The following is a 22,247-nucleotide window of genomic DNA, read 5'->3' on the forward strand; positions in this document are numbered from 1 at the left end:
GTCATATCTTAATACAAAGTCTCCTTCTTTGATGTTCTTATCCTTATACTTCAAATTAGCTTTCATTTGATTCTTTTCGTGAGTCTGAGCATAGTGTTCAACTGCTTTCATTCTATCAAGCTGAGCTTCCTGTAGTTCAACCAACCTTCTTTCATACTCGGTGTTAGGTTCTTCATCCATTTTCATGAGCAACTTCAGAGCTGGAATTTCTACTTCCAATGGCAACATAGCTTCTTTTCCATATACAAGATGAAAAGGAGAAAACTGTGTACCTTCCTTGACTACTATTCCGTAAGCCCACAGTGCTTGTGGCACGATTTGATCCCAGCTTTTCCCATGCATCTTCATGATCTTACTCATCATATTAATCAACTGTCCGTTGAAATATTCATTCTTACTGTTACTCTGAGGATAATAAGGAGTAGCATATCTATGCTTAATTCTGAGCTTATCACACAACAAGTCTACTAACTCACTCCTAAATCCAGGCCCTTTATCACTTACCAATTCCAGAGGCATTCCAAATCTACAACATATATCTTCATATATGAACTTGCTCACTTGTTTAGCATTGACTGAAGCAACTGCCCGTGCTTCTGCCCATCTCGAAAGATACTCTACCGCAATGAGAATGTAACACTTACTTTTTGAAGTCATGGGAAGTGGACCGATTGCATCAATCCCCCACTTCTCAAATATGTTGTATGCTATGATGAGATTTCTCAACTCTGGATGTAATACTCTTCTTCCCATCTGTTGGCATTGTAAACATGATCTGCACCAATGCTTTATATCTCTCTGTAGAGAGGGCCAGATATACCCTTCCATTAGTATCTTTCTTAGCATTGTCTTGAATGCGAAATGTCCGCCACAAATCCCCTCATGATTTGCCTCAAGCACATGCATGATCTCAGCTTGCCATGGGATTCTTCTCAAGACTAAATCTGCACCCTTCATATACAAAACATCGTCAATAAGACAATAAGGCTCACAAGTCTTAACAAATCTATACCTCTTTTCTTTCGGAACCTCTTCTGGCACTTTTCCTGTGAGCAAGAAAGCCTCCACATTCGAAAGATACTCTCTCCCTCTGTACAAAGGTTCTTGAACTTTTACTACACACACCTGAACATTTTCCTCTCCACAAGCAGCATCATGTGCCTCATGATTCAAGTTTCTGTCCACATGCTGTAACAACCATGCATCAAAATGTCTGAGTAAAATTTTAACAATGCTAACCCAATCCTTTAAATGTTCATGCTTTATCTCCCACACCCCCAGAATCTGTTTTACAACCAGCATTGAATCACCTTTTATGATCAGTCTTTTTATTCCCATCTTCAAACATGATTGCAAGCCTTCAGCTAAAGCAGCATATTCAGCTTCATTATTACTGCTTACCTTCAAGGGAAAACCTGATTTCCGAATTACCTTACCATCAAGATCATAGACAACCATTCCACCGGTTGCTTTGTCAATACTCTTCCTGTAAGAACCATCAAAGAACAAGGTATAACTGTCTTCTAAACTTTTTTCCTGCACTCTTTCAGTATGATCTTCCACTTCCTTGACTAAAATAGGAGTATCTTTGTAAGTAAGCAAATCAGCCAGGGTTGCTCTGGTTGAATTCTCTACCAGGAAAGTAAAAGTATACTCCTACAATTCTGTTACCCATCTCACCATACTTCGTGAAAAATTAATACCATTCACAAGTTGTGGCAACAGAGTACAACTGGTAAGTACCACAAAAGAATGAGGCAATAAATAATTCTGAAATCTTCTACATGCAAATACAAAGCTGGCTAATACCAATTCAGCAGCTGAATACTTCTTCTCTGCTTCACTTTTTACCCTACTAGCAAAAAACACAGGCCTCATATACCTTGATTGCTCTCCCTGCTGCAATAAAATGGCTCCCAATGCATCCGGCCCTACTGGGCCCTACTGAAGGATTGAGATAAAAAGTCTTATCGAAATCAGGAGCTTTAACACTTGACACTCTTCCAACAATCTCTTTGACTGCTTCAAAAACCTCTCCACATTCACTTGTCCATTGCAAAGGCACCTTCTTCACTGCTTGTTGTAATGGATACAAAACTTGAGAAAGCATAGAAATGAATCTGGAAAGATACTTAACCTTTTGCAAGAAAGTATGCAACTGCCTTGTCTCTGTTGGAGGTGCTAGAGTAACCAATGCTTTGATCTTCTCAGGGTCTGGCTCTATTCCATTTTCAGAAACAACATGACCCAATACTTTAATACTTGGCCGTGCCAACTTACATTTTTGGGGATTAAGTTGTCCTCCACTATCATCAATTCTCCCAAGTACTTGATCCAGCTTGGAACAATGATCCTTCCGATCACTAAAAATACAAATATCATCAATAAAAGCCTTGCAAAATTTATCAAGAAAAGGGGCAAGTACCCAAATCTGTCCTCTTCTAACTGATGTACAGTTTCAGCCTGCTCACTTGTACCCAAAAAGTTCACTCCCTCAATGAAAGCAACCTGAGCTTCATCACTGTCAGAAGTAGTACTACTTTCTTCTTCACTCGTGGTCTCACTCTGCTTTTCTTCTTCTTCGATTGGGCTTGATATCTCAGCATGACTCACCATATCAAAACTGAACTTTTCACCATTAGATGTATATATTGAGATTATTCCCTTCCCCCAATTTTGAATAGCTCCCACTTTTCTCAACCAAGGTCTGCCTAAAATGAGAGGGTAAGCACCCATACCTGCTGGCATAACATGACAATCTATTCTGCAATGCACATTGAAGACTTCCACATCCAAATCCTTCACTACCCCCAAACTCTTCACTTTGGCATGGTTGGCCATTCTTATTCGGAAGTGAGAAGGATCAATAACCTCCAAACCCAACCTCTCAACACAAGATTGAGTCATCACACATATCTGGGCACCTCCATCAATGTATGCCTCTCCAAGCTCATATCCTTTATGCCATGCCTCCACCGAAGGGCAAATATCATGAAGCTCCGAAATAGACATAATATTTTTTGCTACTTTATGCACAACTCTCTTCTTACCTGGATTTACAGCTTTCCTCCATTCTCTCTTCAGCCTTGGACAGAGCCCAACCATCTGTGCAAAAGTAATATCCACCTTTCTGTTAGACAAATCAGCAATCAAGTCATATTCAGCCTGCTCCTTCCCCAAGGGATAATCAGCTGTTTTGTATTTCTGTCCGGGCTTCCTTACCTTTTTCCTCAGGTAAGTAACAACATCTTCAGCCTGCTTACTCTTTTTAACACTTGGCTCTCCTTCTTCATCCCTGTCTCTCTTCCCAAGAGGCAAAACATCGAAATCACTCTCTTCCAATCCAAGCACGCTGACAAACTGGCCTTTCCCCTTATCTTCAAAAGAAACCTTCTTTACTCCGTTACTACTTGAAGGTCTAGGCTCTTTTATCTCCACTCCATGATCAGGTGACCTGTCATTTAAATTTGAAGGAAGTGGGTACACATCACCGCCAACTCTGGGGGGCTTATCACATTGTGTACTATAATGTCCCCAATCTAGACAATTGAAACATTGCACATACGGAGCATACACTCCCCGTCCTCTCCCGGCTTGCAAAGGTGCTTGAACACTTGAATTGGATGCATTACCCGCTCCTCTACCACCTGGAGTCCGACCTCGTCCTCTTCCTGCCATAAGGTTTAAGCTGAGATTCTTCATTAATTCAGCCATTTCATGAATTTCATCCTTCATTGATCCCTCTTTCTTTTCTTCTGGCCTCACTGGCTCAATTACATTCTGCACAGGCATCTCCATAACAGCAGGAACAACAGGCACGCCATACTCCAACTGAATTATCCTTCATTGCTTCCTCTCTTTCTCCTTAGCCACTCTTAGGGCTTCCTCAAAAGTTGGCAGGTCCTTCACCTCAACCTTCATCCGTATCTCAGGCTTTAATCCTACAATAAATCTATCCTTCTTTATGACACAAGGTGGTACTTCTGGCAAAAGAATTGACTGCCATTTATTCCACATGACCATAAATCTACTCACATAATCATCTACAGTTTGGTCTTTCCTTTGATGCAAAGCACATAACTCCCTCCATACTCCATCTGCATCCCTGGTACATGCAAACCGTGCTAAAAAACTACTTCTTACCTCTCCATAAGTGAGATTCCTGCGTTCTCCTTGCTCATTTTGAAAACTGGCCTGAAATTCCTGCAACCATGTACGGGCTTCTCCCATCAAGCAAAAAAATAAAATTTGCAGCAACGCTTCGGGTGCATTTCTATAAAATCTTACAAAATCTTGAGCCATTTTCCAAGATCACTGAGTACTCCTTGACTTGGGTGGACTTTCACTCACCAAAACAAAGACTATCCCCAGCAGGATCGCCAACACAATGATGTGAAAAAAAAAGAAACACAGGACTGTCCTCAGACAAACACAAAATGACTCAGTACTTTACTGCTGACCCCATACAATCATATCCACTTCTTCAGAATCCAACTCTAGAGACAAAATCGTATCTTTAGGACTTCCCTGGGATCAGTACTGTAATGTGGTAGCTCTCAAGGTAGAGCTTATGCACGGACTTTCAGAGCGAGTATCCAGAGCACACAAGTAACAAGTCAACCTCCCACACAATCTGACTAGAACACACCCAGACTCTTTAAAAGAGGGGAAAGTCTACACAGCCCGAAACAGACTGAACTCAGAATTGAACTTCCCAAAAAAAAAAAAAAAAAACTCAGAAAACAGTCAGCCTCAGAATACCACGGATCCACAGCCCACTGCTCATTGGCCAGCTAGACCCCCAAGCTCACGAGCTGTTCACAAGAGGAACTGGCGGGTACCATCATCTATAAATCTGTAAGTACATTCACCGCACAAGCAGCCGTACAATTGTACGTACGACAGCAGGCCCGTACAACCACACAGTAATCCGTACAGTCTGCATTTAATGACGATCGTCCTCCGTACAGCTCCTAGAAGACATCTTTAATAACTCGTACGTGCCCGTTCAGCCTGCAATCAAGGCACCGTACTACCAGCCCGTGCCAATCAACAATTACACCGTACAATCTCGTACTGCAGACCGTACAAAGCCCACGCTTCAGACCAGCCCATACTGCTCATAGGCGCTCACCCTTCGCTTATGCACATGCTCACAGTCTCTTTCATCTACGGAATCCCTCTCCTACAGTGTAGCCCTTCAATCAACACCGCTGCGATCCTTGCGCTGCTCTCTCCTCTTCACCCTAGGAGCCTCCCACCATCACACCAGCTCTTCATACAGCTCGTCCGCTCTTCACCGACTCCTCCTTTTTTCGCTATCTCCTGCCTCTTCTCCTTTATCTGTAAGCCCAAGACTCCACGTACCATGCTCGCTCATCAACCAGAAGCTTCCTTCTTCTATTACGTAGCCACATGTATGAGCACGATGCCTTTTCAATCAGTCCAGCCACCTCAGCCTAATCTGCCACCTCACTAGTGACATTTTACCACTCTCAAGACATTTCTCCCAAATCACATTAAATGCACATTTTGGACCTTTAGTCACACAATTCCCACACACATTAGCATGCACATTAAGACTTGCATGCACCCCCATACACACACATGAAAAGCCCCTTGACATGGGCACCAGAACACATCAAATTCCCATAACATATAAGACCACAATGACTCAGGAAAATATAAAAAAACCCTTCATGACTTGACTTAACATGACCCCAAAAACATTTCATTTGACCACACACTGGACACCCTTGCTCTGGAGGTCTGGTACAACCACATTGCATTTCATCATTTCCTTGATAAGTCCCTGCAAAAAAACTTTTAGTTTTTCAAGTTCAAAATAAAAAGGTCTTTTACATGTGCAGCCAGTTACATTGGCTTATTCACACACAACCCGCAAATTAACACTATCATGTGTTCAGTGTCTACCCTCATGCACAATCTATGTGGAGAAAAATATATACAGATTTTATCCTATCACCGGTACCTCGTTTGGAACTTCAGAATAGGCTTGAGGATTGGACTCTACATTCTTCTTTCTCTTCAGCCCGTCCTTTGAAGCTTTCACATATCACAGTGCCTTCTCTATATAAAGTGTTATTACTTCCGCCTTGGATTTCTGACAGAGCAAATTCTGTTTGGCATATGGATCGCCCACTATAGTGGTGGAGAAAGTGGCCGCGTCTCCTTTGGCATTATAAAGTCCCTCTTAGGCAACAACTTTTCCTTTTGCGAGTCCTACTTGGCATTTTTCCATCTGGGCAGTTACTCGCGCATAGACATATTGCTCCGGCTGTTTGCCACAGATGTCTACATTCTGCTGAATCTGTGCTTCACATCTTTTGGCACTGTCCACACACTTGTGATTTCCTCACTCTCATTTCACAAAGGCTTCAAGCAAGTTACTTTTGGCAGGTTCTTCTGGTTGTTTGGAGTTCATCCAGCTAGATAGGGTTTTGATTTATTTTTTGTTTGGGTGCGCTACTGGGCACTGTGGACTCTATGGATGGACAAAAATCATAGAGTCTTTGGTGATCCTCTTTTTTCATCTTTTGTTTTTTTCAAACGATCTCTTCAGCAATCATTCTATGATTGCTGCCAGACTCATTTTATTGATCATGATGTATATACAGCTTATGCTGAGATTTTTAGTTGAGTAGTAGTTACTCCACTTTGAAGTAACTATGAATGTAATTATTTTACAGCAATAAAATATTTCTTCTCACAAAAAAAAATTGTGTGTGTGTGTGTGTGTGTGTGAGCATCCCATTGGATCAGATCATTGGATCAGATACTGGGCATTATGGACCCTATGGCTTTAGCGAAATCATGCATTTTTGAATTCATCTCTTTAGCCCTGTTATGAGTTCTTCCAAGCCTCATTGCGGCAGTCCTTATATGATGCCTTGCATGAGGAGGATTTGAATGTCTCTTATATTGAGCTTTTCTTTTACTGTTTCTGATGGATAGGGCATTGGCTCTTTTTTGGAGCACTGCCCTGTTGTAAAATGGATGTTTCATAATATAATGTACTTAGTTTCAAAAAAAAAAAAAGGTGTGTGAGCATCCTAGGCTAGACATTGTTTGCAAAGTAATGATCATAGAAAAATTACCAAATGGGAGACAAGAGCTTGTCAGCGAGCTTTCTTGTCAAAGGGATTTTTTAAGAGCTTACATCATAAGCGACAAGCTACCAATATTTGTCGTACTCTGCTTTCTGATGGACATTGGACCTCCTCTCGAGCTCAACTTGTTGCAGCTTGTGTTCATCATTTTTCCTGGCAGTTTGGACTCGCTGATCCTCTTGCTCCGACAGTATTGGCACGGACTCAATTACTGCAGCATGTTTTCCCTATTGTTTCTCATGCACAAGCTCTTGAATGCCCTTTCACTGAAACAGAATTGACCACTGCTGTCCGCTCATGTGGTAAATGGCAATCTCCGGGATGGGATGGCCTTACAATGGAATTTTTTATTGCACATTGGGATCTTCTCAAGCCCATTTTGCTGCGTATGATCAACCATGCTTGGGAACAACAACATATGCCAGTTTCTTGGAAAAAAGGGCTAGTGAAGCTTCTTCCCAAAAAGCAGATTTGTGAATCCTAGGCTGATTGGAGACCCATTACTCTTATGCCTGTCATTTATAAAATCATCACCACAATGGTGGTTGATCGCATTAAAGGTGATGGTTTACATCCTATACAATATGGTTTTGTTTCTTTTTTTTTTTTCCAAGAAAGAGACTTCTATTAAGAGAAAAAACCCGCGAGAGCAAGCTCAAAGCGGAATACATCATGAAATCATGAGGATAAATAAAAACCCCGTCAGAGTGAGGTGGAAAACAACCAAGGCTAAGTCTGAAAGTGCCACCTCAACCCTGTAGTAGTCTCAGAGAAGAAAGGAGAATCCTTCCATTCCCTGAAGAAAGAAGCCCTCCTAGCTGAGGCTGCACAGGAGTCTCCGTGCATACCCGTCCATATGGCCATCAAAGTATGTACGGTGTCTGTCCAGATACTAGCCAATGTGTGCGAGGGATGAACCTGAGTACCCTCCAAAGCCTCTGTGCATCTGGCTCTCTAGATATGCTAGGATGCTATGCTCGCTAGAATCTCCCAAGAAGTATCCACAGAGGCATGTACAGCTGTAAAAGGAAGGTGTGGTACCACATCCAACGAACAGGACTCAGTCCGCTGACGTCGAACCGAAATGGCCCGAGAGTAGTCAAATCTCTCATAGAATACGTGAGGCCATGTAAGAGAAAGCCAAGCCACTGAGCCCCATGTCATAAAAAATGGGGAGTGGGCAAAGTGATTGAAAATCCTAGCTACCCCCATCCAAATCACCCTCGCCTGTCTGCAATCCCATAAGCAATGTTGAATAGTCTCCGAAGCAGAGAGGCATCGAGGGCAAGTAGGGTCGGCTCCGAACCTCGACCTCCAAAGGTTCACTGCAATCCGACCATGGATAGAAAGCCAAAAGAAGATAGTGATCTTTCTATTCCTGTGGGATTTCCAGAGTCTCCTCCAGAAACACCTCTGCAGATCCGCAATGATATCAAATGTCTCCCAATGAGGAACTCCGGAAGGTCTCCAGCCTCTACTACTGAGCAGATATCTCCTGGCATTACTGACCGTGTAACGAAAGAAGGGGATGCTCTTCTCTCGATGCCTTGTGTCAATCCACTCCCACTCTCCGGGGTCCCACTGCAAATACTTGATGGGAACTCCCCCATAGAGCCAGAGCCTCCAAGACCCGGTGGAGAGTAGCCGGGGGTCTAGGTCTAGGAACCACTCTAAATCTGATCCCTGCACCAAAAGACCTACAACCCTGACAGGTTGAAAAGCAGACTCAAGCAAGATGTTCTCTGTGGACCTGAGCAATCTGCCACCATCCTGGACACTAAAAACTAAAGCATCCTTATGTGCATCTCGAAAGGCCAAAACCTGAAGCGGAACACCGCCTCTCGTAAAAGTACCTGCTGCCCAAGTGGAGGAAGTGAGTGGCATATCATCTGTGTCTACCCAAACCTCTGGAAGGGCTGCCTCAATCTGTAAGATCCTCCCTGCACTCCCTCTGAGATGTCCTGTCAACCTTGATTTGGTCTCCTCTGGAAGCTTGCGGAAAGCTTTCCAAGACCCCATAGATGATGCAGGTCCCCTCTCCCACCTGGACCACTGCATGTAGAGTGAGGCACCCAGTGGTCTGCCATGATCATCTAAAATACTTTCATTCCATATGATGGGTTGCCTATCAATCTCTTCCCGAGAGGAAGGAGGAATCCTCCGAAGAGTGCTTCTGAAACTGGCCCAAGCTTTCAGAATGGCAACCATGAGAGGGGACAAAGGTGATCTGAGGTGTGCTGTGGTGAAGATCCACCTAACAGTGCTCATCCAGTCTCCTCCTGAAGAAGGTGTGCACCTCTGTATGCTGCTAATAAGAAAGTCCTTCCACGGTTCCTGCCCTGGCATAAGTCTCCGCACCACCATCTTGCAAAGTAAAGCTCTGCACTGTAAATCTGGATCAATAATATTGAGACCCCCTTCCTGTGTAGGGAGGATGAGGGTCTCCCAAGCCACCCTGGCTAAGGCATCTGCTGTGCCATCAAGCCCACTCCAAAGAAAGTTTCTAATCGGTCTTCTAAGCTGAAGGATGCAGTCCCTAGAACGGCACCAGCATGAACAAACAAACCAGGCCGTGGCCAAGAGGACCTGGTTGACCACCACAACTCTAGAGGCAAGATCCAGCTTGGCTGAGCTCCAAAAAAGAAGCTTCCTCCTGATGCTCTCCAAAACGGGAGCAAACTGCTGCGTGGAAGAAATGTCCAAGCCGACCTGGCAGCCCAAATACCTGATAGGCTCACCCCTCTGAACCCAAGTGAATCCTATGTCAAGCGCCCAAACTGGAGTGTCCTCATCACTGATCCAAAAGCCATTGGATTTATGCCAATTTATCTGTGCCCCTGCCGCCAAGAAAAATAAATCCAATGCTGTCCTGAAAGAAGTGAGCGTCTGTGGAGTGGCATCCAAGTAAACTGCTGTGTCATCTGCCAACTCACTATCAAGTAGCTCCTCTTCCCTTCTGGTGGGAAGTCTCAGCCCAAAGATGTCAGCTTGAGATCTAACATAGATACTCATAGCTTCGGCCACGAACCAAAAAAGAAAAGGAGCAAGGGGGCATCCTTGACGGACTGATCTCGAAATCGGAAATCTCTCACCCCTTACCCCACCAATAAGTACCTGGCTATGGGCTGATCTGTACAAAGAGGAAACACCTTTGATCCAAGCATCAGTAAAGCCAAAGCGTAGAAGGGTGAACGGAAGACACTTTGGAGAACAAGGAAAGCGAGGAGCTCCCCGTCTGTTGTTGCTGCCCGCCACTGCCCATCGCCTTCACCCAGCCCCTCTCCCTAGGTACCGTGCCCACGCAGGCCCCCCTTGTAGCACCTCGCCACCTCGCTCCTTGGCTGCGCAGGCCCCTTGGCCCTGCGCCCAGCTCTCAGGTACTTGGCCGCGCAGGCCCCTTGGCCCTGCGCCCAGTTCGCTGGTCGTTGCGCAGGCCCTTGGCAGCGCCTAGCTCGCAGGTCGCCGCGCAGCCCCTTGGCCCTGCGATCTGCTGTCTCGGCCGCGCAGGCCTCTTGGCACCCAGGTCGCCTGCAAATCGGTCGCGCAGGCCAGGTCTCTTGGCAGTGCCCAGCCCAGGTCGCCCCTTCAGGTTGCCCCCCTCCCTTGCTTCAGGTTAGACAGTTTCAGGGCCCTCTCTGGGACGGTTCGCCTCGTGTTCCGGGGAGCTGTTATCCTGAGCTGTTTCCAGGCATTGGCAGAGCTGTCTGTTTTAGCACTGAGCAACCTTTTTGCATCCCACGCAGGCTGAAGTTCGGAGATTTCTTTACACAGTTTTCTTTTTGGGATTCATTGATGGTTGGCTGTGAGTTCTTGGTGGGTATTTCCAGCAGAGGTAGCTCCTCCCCTCAGGACAGCGTAAGCTGAGACAATGGAGGACACTAATGCCACTCCTGTCGCCGAACCTGAGGAGATTGAAGTCACAGTTTCGTTTCCTCCCGACATTGTGCAGATGATTGAGGTAGCAGAGGAGGGTTTTCGTTCGACTCACATCATTGGCTTTCTACCTGGTAGAGACCAGCAGCTACGTGATTGGGTGTACACCAGCATGGCCTCTTTGGTGGGTGTCTCAGTTACGGTTTTCCGATTGCTTGGCAGAGGGTACTTTTCTTTTGGCCTTCAGTCTGTAGAGCAGGATCAAAGAGTACTTATGAGCTCACCGATTCAGTTTCAGAGCAGAGTCATCCATTTGTGGCCTTGGCGGAAGCACTTCAGTTCTACTTCCCCTGGACCGCGACAGGTCTCCTTTTGGATCCTTTTCCCTGGACTTCCTGATGAGGTTAGCTCTTGTCGCAGAGCTGTGGAGCATATGGCTAGTGTGGCAGGTACAGTCATCCCTTCAGGTGCTAGACCTTCCTATGCTCAGTCACTTACTGGTACAGGTGTTACGAGGGTTAGACTCATTTCAGATTTCCCCCCTCCTCGACCTTTGCCTACTTTGATTTCGTACTCCACTGGAGATGGGGTCCAGATACAGCAGAGGGTTTTGTATGAGGGTCTTCCTAATTAGTGTCTTTTCTGTTGGAAGAGAGGTCACTTTATTAGGGATTGCCCCAGTTGTCGGCATCGATCTGAGACTCCGGATACATCTCATCCTCCGAGTGACCCAAAACCTACAGCTCAGCCTCTAGGGGTCTCTGAGCCTACTTCGACTCATTCAGCAGAGTGAGAGGAGATTCCTCTGGGGGAGCCTCTAGTGAACTCAGAGGACTTGGAGGTGCCTCCAGCGGAACAGATCTCATGGAGAGCTCGGAGGAGACGGAGACAGAGGGAGAGTCAGCCGTATGAGCAGCCCCCAGGGATCTCTGAGCCTGCTTCGACTCATTCAACAGAGCGAGAGGAGACTTTTTTGGGGGAGCCTCCAGTGAACTCAGAGGACTTGGAGGTGCCTCCAGCGGATTAGCTTTCACGGAGAGCTCGGAGGAGACGGAGACAGAGGGAGAGCCAGCAGTTCGAGCAGCCCCAGATACGAGTTCACAGTTGGCAGAGAGTTGAGGCACATGTGCAGGAGACCCCGGATAGGGGAGATACAGAGGACCATCCACAGGCAGGTCTTGACACTGTGCAGGAGATGGTAGCTCAGGGAGTTGAGGCACACGTGCAGGAGACCCCGGAAAGGGGAGATGCAGAGGACCATCCGCAGGCAGCGCCTCACACTGTGCAGGAGACAGTAACTCAGGATTTGATGACTCTTGACACTTTCACCCCGGAGGTTCATTTATTGGTTTTTGAGACAGTTATCCAGCAGGAGACTGCTCAGGCTGCGGACACGGTGATGGATGCCTCTTCACAACAGTCCAGTGAGAGAGAGGTATTTCATGACACAGGTCAGAGTCAGAGACCGTCCCAGGATCTCATGCGCCTGTATGAGGTTCCTCGAGACCTCTTTCTCTTTCCTATCGCACAGTACCTTCTTTTGTTGCTATGCGGAGCATCCTCTCAGACACCCCTCCCAGTACAGCCTCGTCCTCGCAGCTTTTCACTCTTGGTTTATCCATATCTTTTGCGAGTGCGGGTCACAGATTTCGCTCAATACCCAGACAGGCGTGAGGGTTGGGAGATCCTAGCAGATGAGATTGAGTGAGATTTTCAGTCACCCTTGCGTACAGGCACCTCGTCACAGATTCTTCCTCTCCCTCTTACCTATTCCAGGTGTAGAGCTAGGACGGCGCAGCCTCTTTCAGTTCTTCTGACTCCTAGACCTGACCCCAGGATGGTGGACAGAGATCTCCCCGTTGAGTTTTGGTCCTTTTTGGCTCGAGGGGTTTCCACAGACTCCCTCACTAGATTGGAACTTCTCCCGGTATTTTGTCGACGGTCAGAGGAGGTAGAGGAGTACTTGGGATCTGTTACTCTATCCAGAGAGGGGCACATTCTTCGTTTCTCCGCAGGTAGCTTCCGTTCTCGGGGGAGCGAAAGCAGGTCAGCTGAGCTTCTTGACAGCGAGATTGATAGACAGCTTTTGAGCATGACTCAGTTTTCATCAGTTCACCGTATTGTCGGCTCGCAGATTCATTCTTGCCCTAGGACTCTTCGACCTGGCTTCGGAGGTAGGGCCTTTCTGTTTCTGTTCTTTGAGGTTCAGGGAGACTTTGATTTGCCCAGGAGTGCTGATTGGTTTGACTTTTAGCTCCTCAGTTCGCGCCAGAGTATTATTCCCTTGGATGGAGCCATTTTACATGAGTTGGGGGCAGCCTGAGACCGACTTTGGATTGCGCCATCAGAGAGAGTCATTTGTGCCGCCGCCACTGGCATCCCCTCACTTCCATCCGATGTCTAGGTTGTCCACCATTTCTTGGAACGTGAGAGGACTGAATGGCCGCAGATTTATTTCAGATGCAGATGGTCGTAGATCGGGAGTTCCTAGATTGCAGCTGTTTAGGGACTCCCTTCGATTTATTTCCTCAGGGTCCCCTCCAGACATTGTGCTTATCCAGGAGCATAAGCTCTCCCAGGACAGGATTGACAGATGCAGATCCTTACTCAGAGGACAGAGCCGGACATATTGGAGCCCAGCGAATGGTACGAGGGGAGGAGTCTGTATCTCAGTTTCAGCTAGGTGGGCCCCAGATATCACCCAAGAGGGTACACTAGTGTAGAGCATGGCATGCTATGTTATTCTTCATATTGAGAGCACAGCAGTTGGTGTTCTCAATGTGTACGCTTCCACGGATCCAGCCCGCAGACGTGCATTTTGGAGGCAGCTCAGAGAGTCCCTTCCTCAGGCAGACACCTGGATTGTTGGAGGAGATTTCAACATGGTTGAATTATCTAAAGACAAGTCGGGCCAGACAGAGGGTGGACTTTCTGATAGGGAGAGAGTGAAGTGGGATAGTTTTGTTTTGCATGCCGGACTTCATGATGCAGCTCGATTGGACGACTTTCGTCACTTGGCTGATAGTCTTCAGTTCTCTTGGTCCGGGGTTTTCCATGGCTCTCTCTCTTTGGCTAGGCTTGACAGGTTTTATATTGGCCATTGGGGCCAGGCCAGAGGAGGACAGATCGGGATCCGCCCGGGTTATGTTTTATCTGACCATGCTCCAGTCCTATTACAGATCCTCCCTGCCTCTCGATTGGAGAGCACAGGCTTTGTGAGAGTTTTGGACTTTGTTTTTCAGGACACAGAGTTCGTGGAACGATTGAGAGAGGCTTGGTTGACAGAGGACACTCCTGAGGATCAGGGCTGGTTGGTGTGGGTAGAGGGAGCTTTGGCTAGAGTCAGCATGACCTACCAGTTGAGGGCAAAAGAGGAGAAGGAAAAGCTCAGAATCAGAGATCGGAACGCAAGAGAGGAGGTATTCAGACTTTAGAGATTGATTCAGAGCTTTCCTCATTCTCTTTTCATCAGAGGGCAGCTTTCAGAGGCTCAGGAGAGACTAGAGGAGATTCAGGGAAGGAGGGCCCAGTTCAGGTTTTACTCCCAGTAGACCTTCTGGATCCAGAAGGGGGATAGATGCTCTAGAGAGTTCTTCAGGGCAGTGGGTTAGAGATACTCTTCGGACAGTCTTCGTAGACTTGTGGATGAGGCCGGGTCTCTTCAGACGGATCCTCATCAACTTGTTGAGATCACTCCTGATTTCTATTCCACTCTGTACACCGCTGATCCAGTCACCGAGGAGATGATCAGAGCCAGAGGAGAGATTTGGTGTCATATCCCCCAGATGGTTTCAGACAGGATGAGTCATGTTTTAGATAGCCCGCTATCACTCCTGGAGATCACAGATGCGTTACATGAGCTGCCCAGAGACAGATGCCCGGGGGAGGACGGTCTGCTGTCGCCCCTCCTTTTTAGAGCTCTCTGGGATACGATTGGGCCTCATCTACTTTCTGCCTTTTCAGAGGCTCTCGATACAGGATCTTTGGGTGAGGCATTATGCATAGGTATGATTTGTCTCATCCCAAAAGGGGGAGACAAGACAGTCCTACGTAATTGGAGACCCATCACACTTTTAGGGACAGCCAACAAGATCCTAGCGAAGACCTTGGCCCTTCGTTTAAAGCCTATGCTGCCAGATATCATCAGAGCTACTCAGACAGGATTTGTCCAAGATAGGAGTATCTTGGATAATATCTTCACTTTTTGGGAGGCCAATCATTGGGCGAAGGAGAGTCAGCAAGAGATTGCAGTTCTCCTTCTTGATTTTGAGAAGGCTTATGACAGGGTGGACTGGGGTTTCTTGGAGGGAACTATGAGGAGGCTAGGCTTCATTGATAGATGGATTTTATGGGTCTTCTCACTTTACTCTCACTCTTCTAGCAGGATGGTGGTCTGTGGAGGCAGAGGACCGGCTTTTCAGCTATCCAGATCGGTATGATAGGGATGCCCGCTTGCACCTTACCTTTTCCTTTTCGTAGCAAAGGCTATGGGATACTTTATGCAGGCTACCAGTCATGGCACTTTGGGCCTGCATCTGCCTATCCGGCGAGAGCAGGAGCTTCTGGACACTGAGTTTGCTGATGATACGGCACTGACAATCAGAGGAGATGCATATAGTCTTGCTACTGCTGCGGATGCAATTGACAAGTTCTGCCTAGCCTCAGGGGGACTTGTCAATTGGAACAAATCAAAAGGCATATGGACTGGAGCTCAGCAGGATACTCCAGCATGGGGAGGAGACAGAGGCTTTGTATGGATACCCAGAGGCACCTCCACGAGATATCTAGGCTTTCAGGTTGGCATTGAGGTGTCCCCGACGCAACAGTTTGCCCCAGTTCCCGGAGAAAGCTAGCCTACTAGAGTACGGCTAGACTCTCTTTGGCCAGAAGAGCGCTGGTACTCAACCAGGTTCCACTAGCGACTATGTGGTATGTTGCGTCATGTTGGTGCTTTCATGCTGACTCGATTCGTCAGGTGAGGAGATTGCGTCGGAACTTTCTGTGGAGTGGTGGTGATAGGTCTGAGGACACTAGGACCAGAGTTTCATGGGATACTATCACTTTACCTTTCTCGCAGGGAGGACTTGGGGTTCTTGATCCGGAGATGCAGAGCAGAGGCCTTTTAGTCAAACTTCTTGTTAGAGGTTTGACTCCAGGAGATCAGCCGTGGAAATAGTTCCTGCTGCATGGGATTCACCAGTGCACCCCCAGAGCAGCAGGTCAGTGGGCAGGTAGAGTCAGCTGGATCTTCCTGACGGACCAGCATTCTCAGCCTTCCTCACCACTTGGGAAAAGGCTTGTTCAGATTTGGGATCATTTTCGACAGCACCTCATCAGAGCAGTTTCCTCCTCCAGAGAGGAAATGGCCTGACAACCACTTTACCATAACCCCCTAGTTCGGTACCAGGGATCTTCCCTTGGTACAGAACTTAGGACTCCCTTGGCCAGATGGCATGCTCAGGGGGTTGTGACAGTGGGAGATTGGTTCAGGGAAGGTGTGGAGATGTCAGAGGAGGTGATCAGAGATAGACATGGGCCACTTGGACAGATTGCTGCCACCAGATTACTGATCATGAGAGCTATTCCTCAGGAGTGGAGGGATGTACTTACAGATCCAGCCTATATTGATCCTATTTCTACTTGGTCAGGTTTGTTTTAGTGAGGCTGGGCTATGTATTGGAGTTCGCTTAGGACCGGCACCGTTTGTTTATTTTGAGACGGACTCCTCTCACAGATTGTATCCCACTCAGCCCCTGGATCGTCAGGAGCTTCGTTGGCAGAGAGTCAGGGTCATTGGTTGCCTGGGTAAGGAATGGGCCACAGATCCTTCCAAGTTGACCATTGCAGAGGATATTAGATGGAGACTTTGGATTTTTCAGGGTCGACCTCTTGCGGAGCTTGACTGGGACCCAGGTGAGTGGGCATGGCCAGCTCCGGGCAGGCGCTCGTCCTCTTTCTTTCTTCCAGTACTCAACGAGGGCAGGTTACAGGCTCCAGCAGAGAGACTCTCATCACATTCCATCTGCCTCCCAGCATTGGCACGCACAGGGACTTACTGCAGAGCTCTTGCTGAGCTACTCGACTCACTTTTGGGGCATCAGTAGAGCCAGGAAAGTCTCCTACTTTCTTTGGCTCACTATACATAGGGGCATACCTGTGGGTACTTGGCTCCAGCAGATGGGTAGACCCTCCTTGTGTAGGCGTTGTCAGCTTGCAGAGGAATCTAGCAAGAACTGTTTATGGAGTTGCACCAGCTCTAGAGTGGTATGGACAGGTATCTTCAGGTTGTTCTCATATGTCACATCTGAGTCCTTTCTGATGACGTGGGGCGCTGCTCTTTGGGGGAGAGGATCTGGAGCCTTTACTCTCTTTGAGTCAGAGCCAGGAGACCTCGGTTTCTTCGTGCAGCGTCGCCAGAGACGAGGTCCCATGGAGACCAGCATCATGGAGCTGCAGGATTTACTTTTCGTACCGGTACCAGCACAGGATTCCATGCCTACTTCAGCTGCAGGGTCAGCCTGGGAGGTGATTTCCAGCATTACCCTATGGTGGATATGGTGTTCGCGATGTTCTTTTGTCCTTGGGGACCATTTATGCACAGAGGCTGACACTCTCGCTTCCATTTGGGCAGAGATTATCTTCACTCTTAGGAGTCAGTGGGAGCGGTATACAGGCACCTCTTTGGCAGCTCGTGGGAGACTTATATCCTTCATGAGGACATGGGACTGCTCTTTATTTTTTCACTTGACCCCTTTTCGGATGTCGTGGCATTTTAGACCACCTCCATGGCTTTTTTGCCACATTGTTGAGGCTAGGGATAGAGTACTTTCTCTCCCACCTGTTGAATGATTTGTTTTGAATGGAATATATCACTCTTTTATTTTTTTTAAAAAGGCGTAGAAGGGTGCCCTTCAAAAAACCCCAATCTACTCTGTCATAAGCTTTCTCAAAATCCAAAAGTAGAATGGCTAGATTCTGGCCACTCTGCATGGCCCACTCCGAAGCTTCCCAAAAAGAGAAAATGTTATAAAAAATGCTTCTGCCATGCACAAATCCCGTCTGAGTGTCATGAATGAGATCAGGGAGAAGGGGCTGCAATCGGAGGCTGATAGCCTTGGCCAGAATCTTGTAACAAGTCCCCAGAAGTGTGATAGGCCTCCACTGGGACACTAAATTTCTGCAACCTCCTGTTGGGATAAGGTGGATGAGACCCTCTGTAAGCGACCCAGGCATCTTGCCAGAGTCCCAAATGGCCTGCAGGGCTGAAGTAATATAGTCTCCTATCATATCCCAAAATGCAATGAAAAAAGACGGGGTGAGGCCATCCGAACCTGGGCACTTGCCCTTGTGAAGGGCTCAAAGTGCAGTCCTGAACTCTGTGTTGGTGAAAGGTGCATCAAGTAGAACATGCATACACGGATTCACCAACACAGGGATGCTCTGCCAAATAGCCTGTCTAGCATCCTCTCTATCATGTGTCTCAGGATCAGCAGTAAGTAGGGTGGCATAGAAATCTGAAGCTATGCGTAAGACATCATCAGGCTCTGTCTGTAAAACCCCATGTGAGTCAATAAGCTAGGATACACTCTCTCTACTATGTCTAGGGCCAAGAGTAGAGAAAAAGTGTTTATTGACTCTACCACCCATCTGAATCCAAAAGGACTCCCGTGCATGAAAGGCATACTCTGCTCTTTGATCAAGCAATATCTGCTAATGAGCCCTTGCTGCAGCAAGGCGCTCCTGAATCCAAGCATCTGAAGGCCGTTTCTACTCTTCTGCTGGCGAACACCAATCTCACGTCTGAGAATATCTCGTCTCCTAGTACAAGCAACTGAGCGGTAGAAGTCGCTAATACCAGAAAGGGCAGCAGCTACATGTGATGGATATGGCTGCCCACCCTAGACATGAGAAACCCATATCTGCAGGGCTGCCTCTGTAAGGTCCTACTCTGTGTAAAAGGCATCTGGAATCTTGATGCTGGCAGACCGGCCTCTCAAGTGAGGCTCTGAGATAGCTAGCACAGCAGGAAAGTGGTCTGAAGTGGAAACCCCAGCAGCAATGCATACCGATCCACCTCTGTCTAGTGCCCAATCATCTACATAGAATCTGTCAATGCATGCATGAATAGGCATCTGCTGCCTCCTGTTCGACCAAGAGAACAGGAGGGACTGTGGCTGAATAAGAAAGGCATCATCCCACCAAGTATCTCTGCCACAGAAGTGAAAAAGGAAGGCATCCCAAGCTGCTCTCTCCAAAGAGTGAAGTCCGCCTTCTCTACCCCTTTTTTTGTCTGACGGTAACTCGACCATGTTAAAGTCACCTCCAATCACCTATGAATCCGCAATGGGGGCCCAGGAGATCAAATTCTTCCACATAAGGACACGTTCCCCTCTAATGTTGGAGGCATACAGGTTAAGGAAACCAACCTTACGCCCTCCAATCAAAAGAATAATCCACTGAGCTCTAGAGGGAATAATGACTCCGTGTCCAACAACTAAGGGGAGAACCGACTGCGAAACTGAAATAGAAATGCCCCCCCTGGTGCCCAAGGCAGGCGACCAAAAAGTATGGCCAAAAAGCAACTTGCCTGACTTGGCACAATCTCTAGAATCTAGTTTGTGCTCTTGAATAAATAAGATATCAGTGGAACCCCCAGTAACACCTGGATGAAGCTAATCTCGGATCAGCTGTCTACGGCAGCGATGTGGGATGCCACCTAGGCCCTGTATGTTCCAACTAATAATCCTCATCGACGGGAGGATGTAGAGTGGAACACCTTACCTGACCTAGTGGCGGAAACAAACCCCTCAACAGGGGAAGACCTCCTGCTCGAGGAGGGAGGAATGGAACCAAGTGGCAGAAAATCAACAGGGGAAAGAACCTTGCCACCTGAAGAAGAAGCCTTGTAAACAGGAAACCCAATCACTGGCTCCCGAAAAGTAGCAGGCACAAACTCCTCTAGGAAATCTGAACCTTCTGCCAGGGCTGAAAAAGAGTTCTTGTGAAGCAAGCCAGACACCGGAGTGCGAAGGATCCCTTCTGAGGGAAGAGGATCAATAGTGTAAACCATCCCCTTCCCCTTATCCAAGGGAGGAAGTGAGGACTACGCTCTATCCTGTGTCTGCCCAGCCGCGGAGACCTCTACTGCCTCAAGAAGAGCATCTGGCACCGCTGGATCTAGGGAAGAAGCTGCAACCGGGGAGGAGGTCGAAGCTTCAGTGTCTCGGACTATGCGAGGTGAGCCTGGAGGGACAGCTCGAGGTGAAGCAGAGTCCACTAATGTACCCTCGTGAACTGGAGGGATCTGCACATGTGCCGGAACCCACTGGAGAGCGTCGCGTGCCCCTGAGGTAGGTGGGGGTCGAGGAGCACCCCCTTATCGAGGCCGAGGAGCAGGTGCTAGGCCTATACCACCATCATCCTGAGGAGGACTGCCATGTGAAGGTCGAGGAGCAGGTGCTGGACCTGTACCACCCCTCTGTTGAGGCCGAGGAGCAAGTGCTGGACCTGTACCACCCCCCTGTCCCCCCTGTCGAGGCCATGGGGTGGTAGCTGTACTAGAGGGCTTCTTGGGCCTTTTCTTCTTCCTGGGGCAATCCCTGGCAAAGTGTCCAATGGTCCTGCATATCCTGCACTGGTCCTGTCTGCCTGAAATCTCTACTCTCTGGCAAAAAAAGGAACCATCCGGGCGCTGGATCATAACATGATTCATCTTGAGGTTAGGATCCTTACAGAGGACCCTAACTCTAGGTACCCCATTAGCCTTGGTTGCATCTGTTGCAGTCAATTGCAACCCAGGGAGGGGTGGGATCTCAGCAACTGCGCCAAAATGCTCCCCAATAATAGAAAGAAGTCGATGGTAAACCTAGGGAAGCCCGGGAAATCTGATGAAGAGCGAAAAGATTTCCTTATCTGCCTCCACTGGGTCGAAACCAATATGAAAGGCTTGAAAGAAGATCTTCCTGTGTCCCAGGTGTAAAAACTCAGCTTTGAGCATAGTGCTCGCAGCCTCTGGAGTGTCAAAAACAACCTGGAAAAAACCTCGTCCCAGAAGACGAACATCTAACAATCGTGGAGTGAGGTCTGGGGGGAGAGCCGCAAGCATCCAGTCTCTGGCTTGGGATCTGGAGGGGTGAGACCCGAAGATGCGTGCTAGCAACGTGGTAGAGCATTCAATCTCTACATCCTTCTTGAGCTGCTGCAACTCGTCTTTAGAAAAGGTAATAGTTTTCGCGACCGGTGGAGGTGGAGTAGGATTGGCTGACGGAGTATCCATCGCCAATCGAGGTGAGGAGGCCGACTCTGACAATTTGGAGGCTCCTTCCGCTCCAAAAAATGCTGCGGGTAGGGGGGTAGAAAACAGGGAAAGGAGGTGAGGAGGGAGCGGGGGAAGGGGCGGGGAGGGGGGGGGGGTAAAGGGGAGAGGCTGAGAGGCTGAAGGGGAGGGGGCAGGCTGAGAGGGAGGGAGGGGGCAGGCTAGGGAGAGGAGAGGGAGAGGAAGGAGAGGCAGGAAGGGGGTGGGCTGAGGGGCAGGGAGGGGGCAGGCTGAGAGGAGAGGGAGAGGGAGGAAGGGGGCTGCGGCAGGCTGAGAGGGAGAGGAGAGGGAGAGGAAGGAGAGGGAGGGGCAGGGAGGGGGCGGTGCAGTCTGAGAGGGAGAGGAGAGGGAGAGGAGAGGGAGAGGAAGGGGCGGGGGCTGAGAGGCAGGGAGGGGGCGGAGGAGCAGGCAGGGAGGGGGCGGAGGGGCAGGCTGAGAGGAGGAGGAGAGGGAGCGGGCTGAAGGGAAGGGGGAGGAGAGGGAGAGGAAGGGGCGGGCTGAGAGGCAGGGAGGGGCGGAGGAGCAGGCAGGGAGGGGGCGGAGGAGCAGGCTGAGAGGGGGAGGAGAGGGAGCGGGCTGAAGGGGAGGAGGAGAAGGGAGGGAGGGGCTGAGGGCAAGGGAGAGAGGGAGGGACGGGCTGAGGGAGAGGGTGCAGGAAGGGAGCGGGGAGGAGCAAGGGAGAGAGGGAGGGACGGGCTGAGGGAGAGGGTGCAGCAAGGGAGCGGGGAGGAGCAGCAGCTCTTGGACACTATCGCTCCCATGGTTTTGTTTCTCGCAGGCATATTACTGATAATATTGCAAATGCTTACGTTGGAATTGAGTATGCCAAATACACAGAGCAGGATGTTCTTTTACTGCAAGTTGATATTGCCAAGGGTTTTGATATTGTTGAATGGGACTTCATCTCTCAGACAATGCATGCTTTGGGA

General features: G+C 48.4%; 1 protein-coding gene across 1 annotated transcript in view; it reads left to right on the forward strand.

Annotated features, from left to right (window-relative positions):
- The window catches only part of LOC147882735 (putative LRR receptor-like serine/threonine-protein kinase At1g56140), a 382,197-nt gene that overhangs the window by 170,664 nt on the left and 189,286 nt on the right, over positions 1 to 22,247 (forward strand). The window lies entirely within an intron of this gene.

Source organism: Dipteris shenzhenensis, chromosome 29 (genome assembly GCF_047967505.1).
Source record: "Dipteris shenzhenensis isolate YYH24624 ecotype China chromosome 29, Dip_SZ_1.0, whole genome shotgun sequence".
Lineage (NCBI taxonomy): Eukaryota > Viridiplantae > Streptophyta > Polypodiopsida > Gleicheniales > Dipteridaceae > Dipteris > Dipteris shenzhenensis.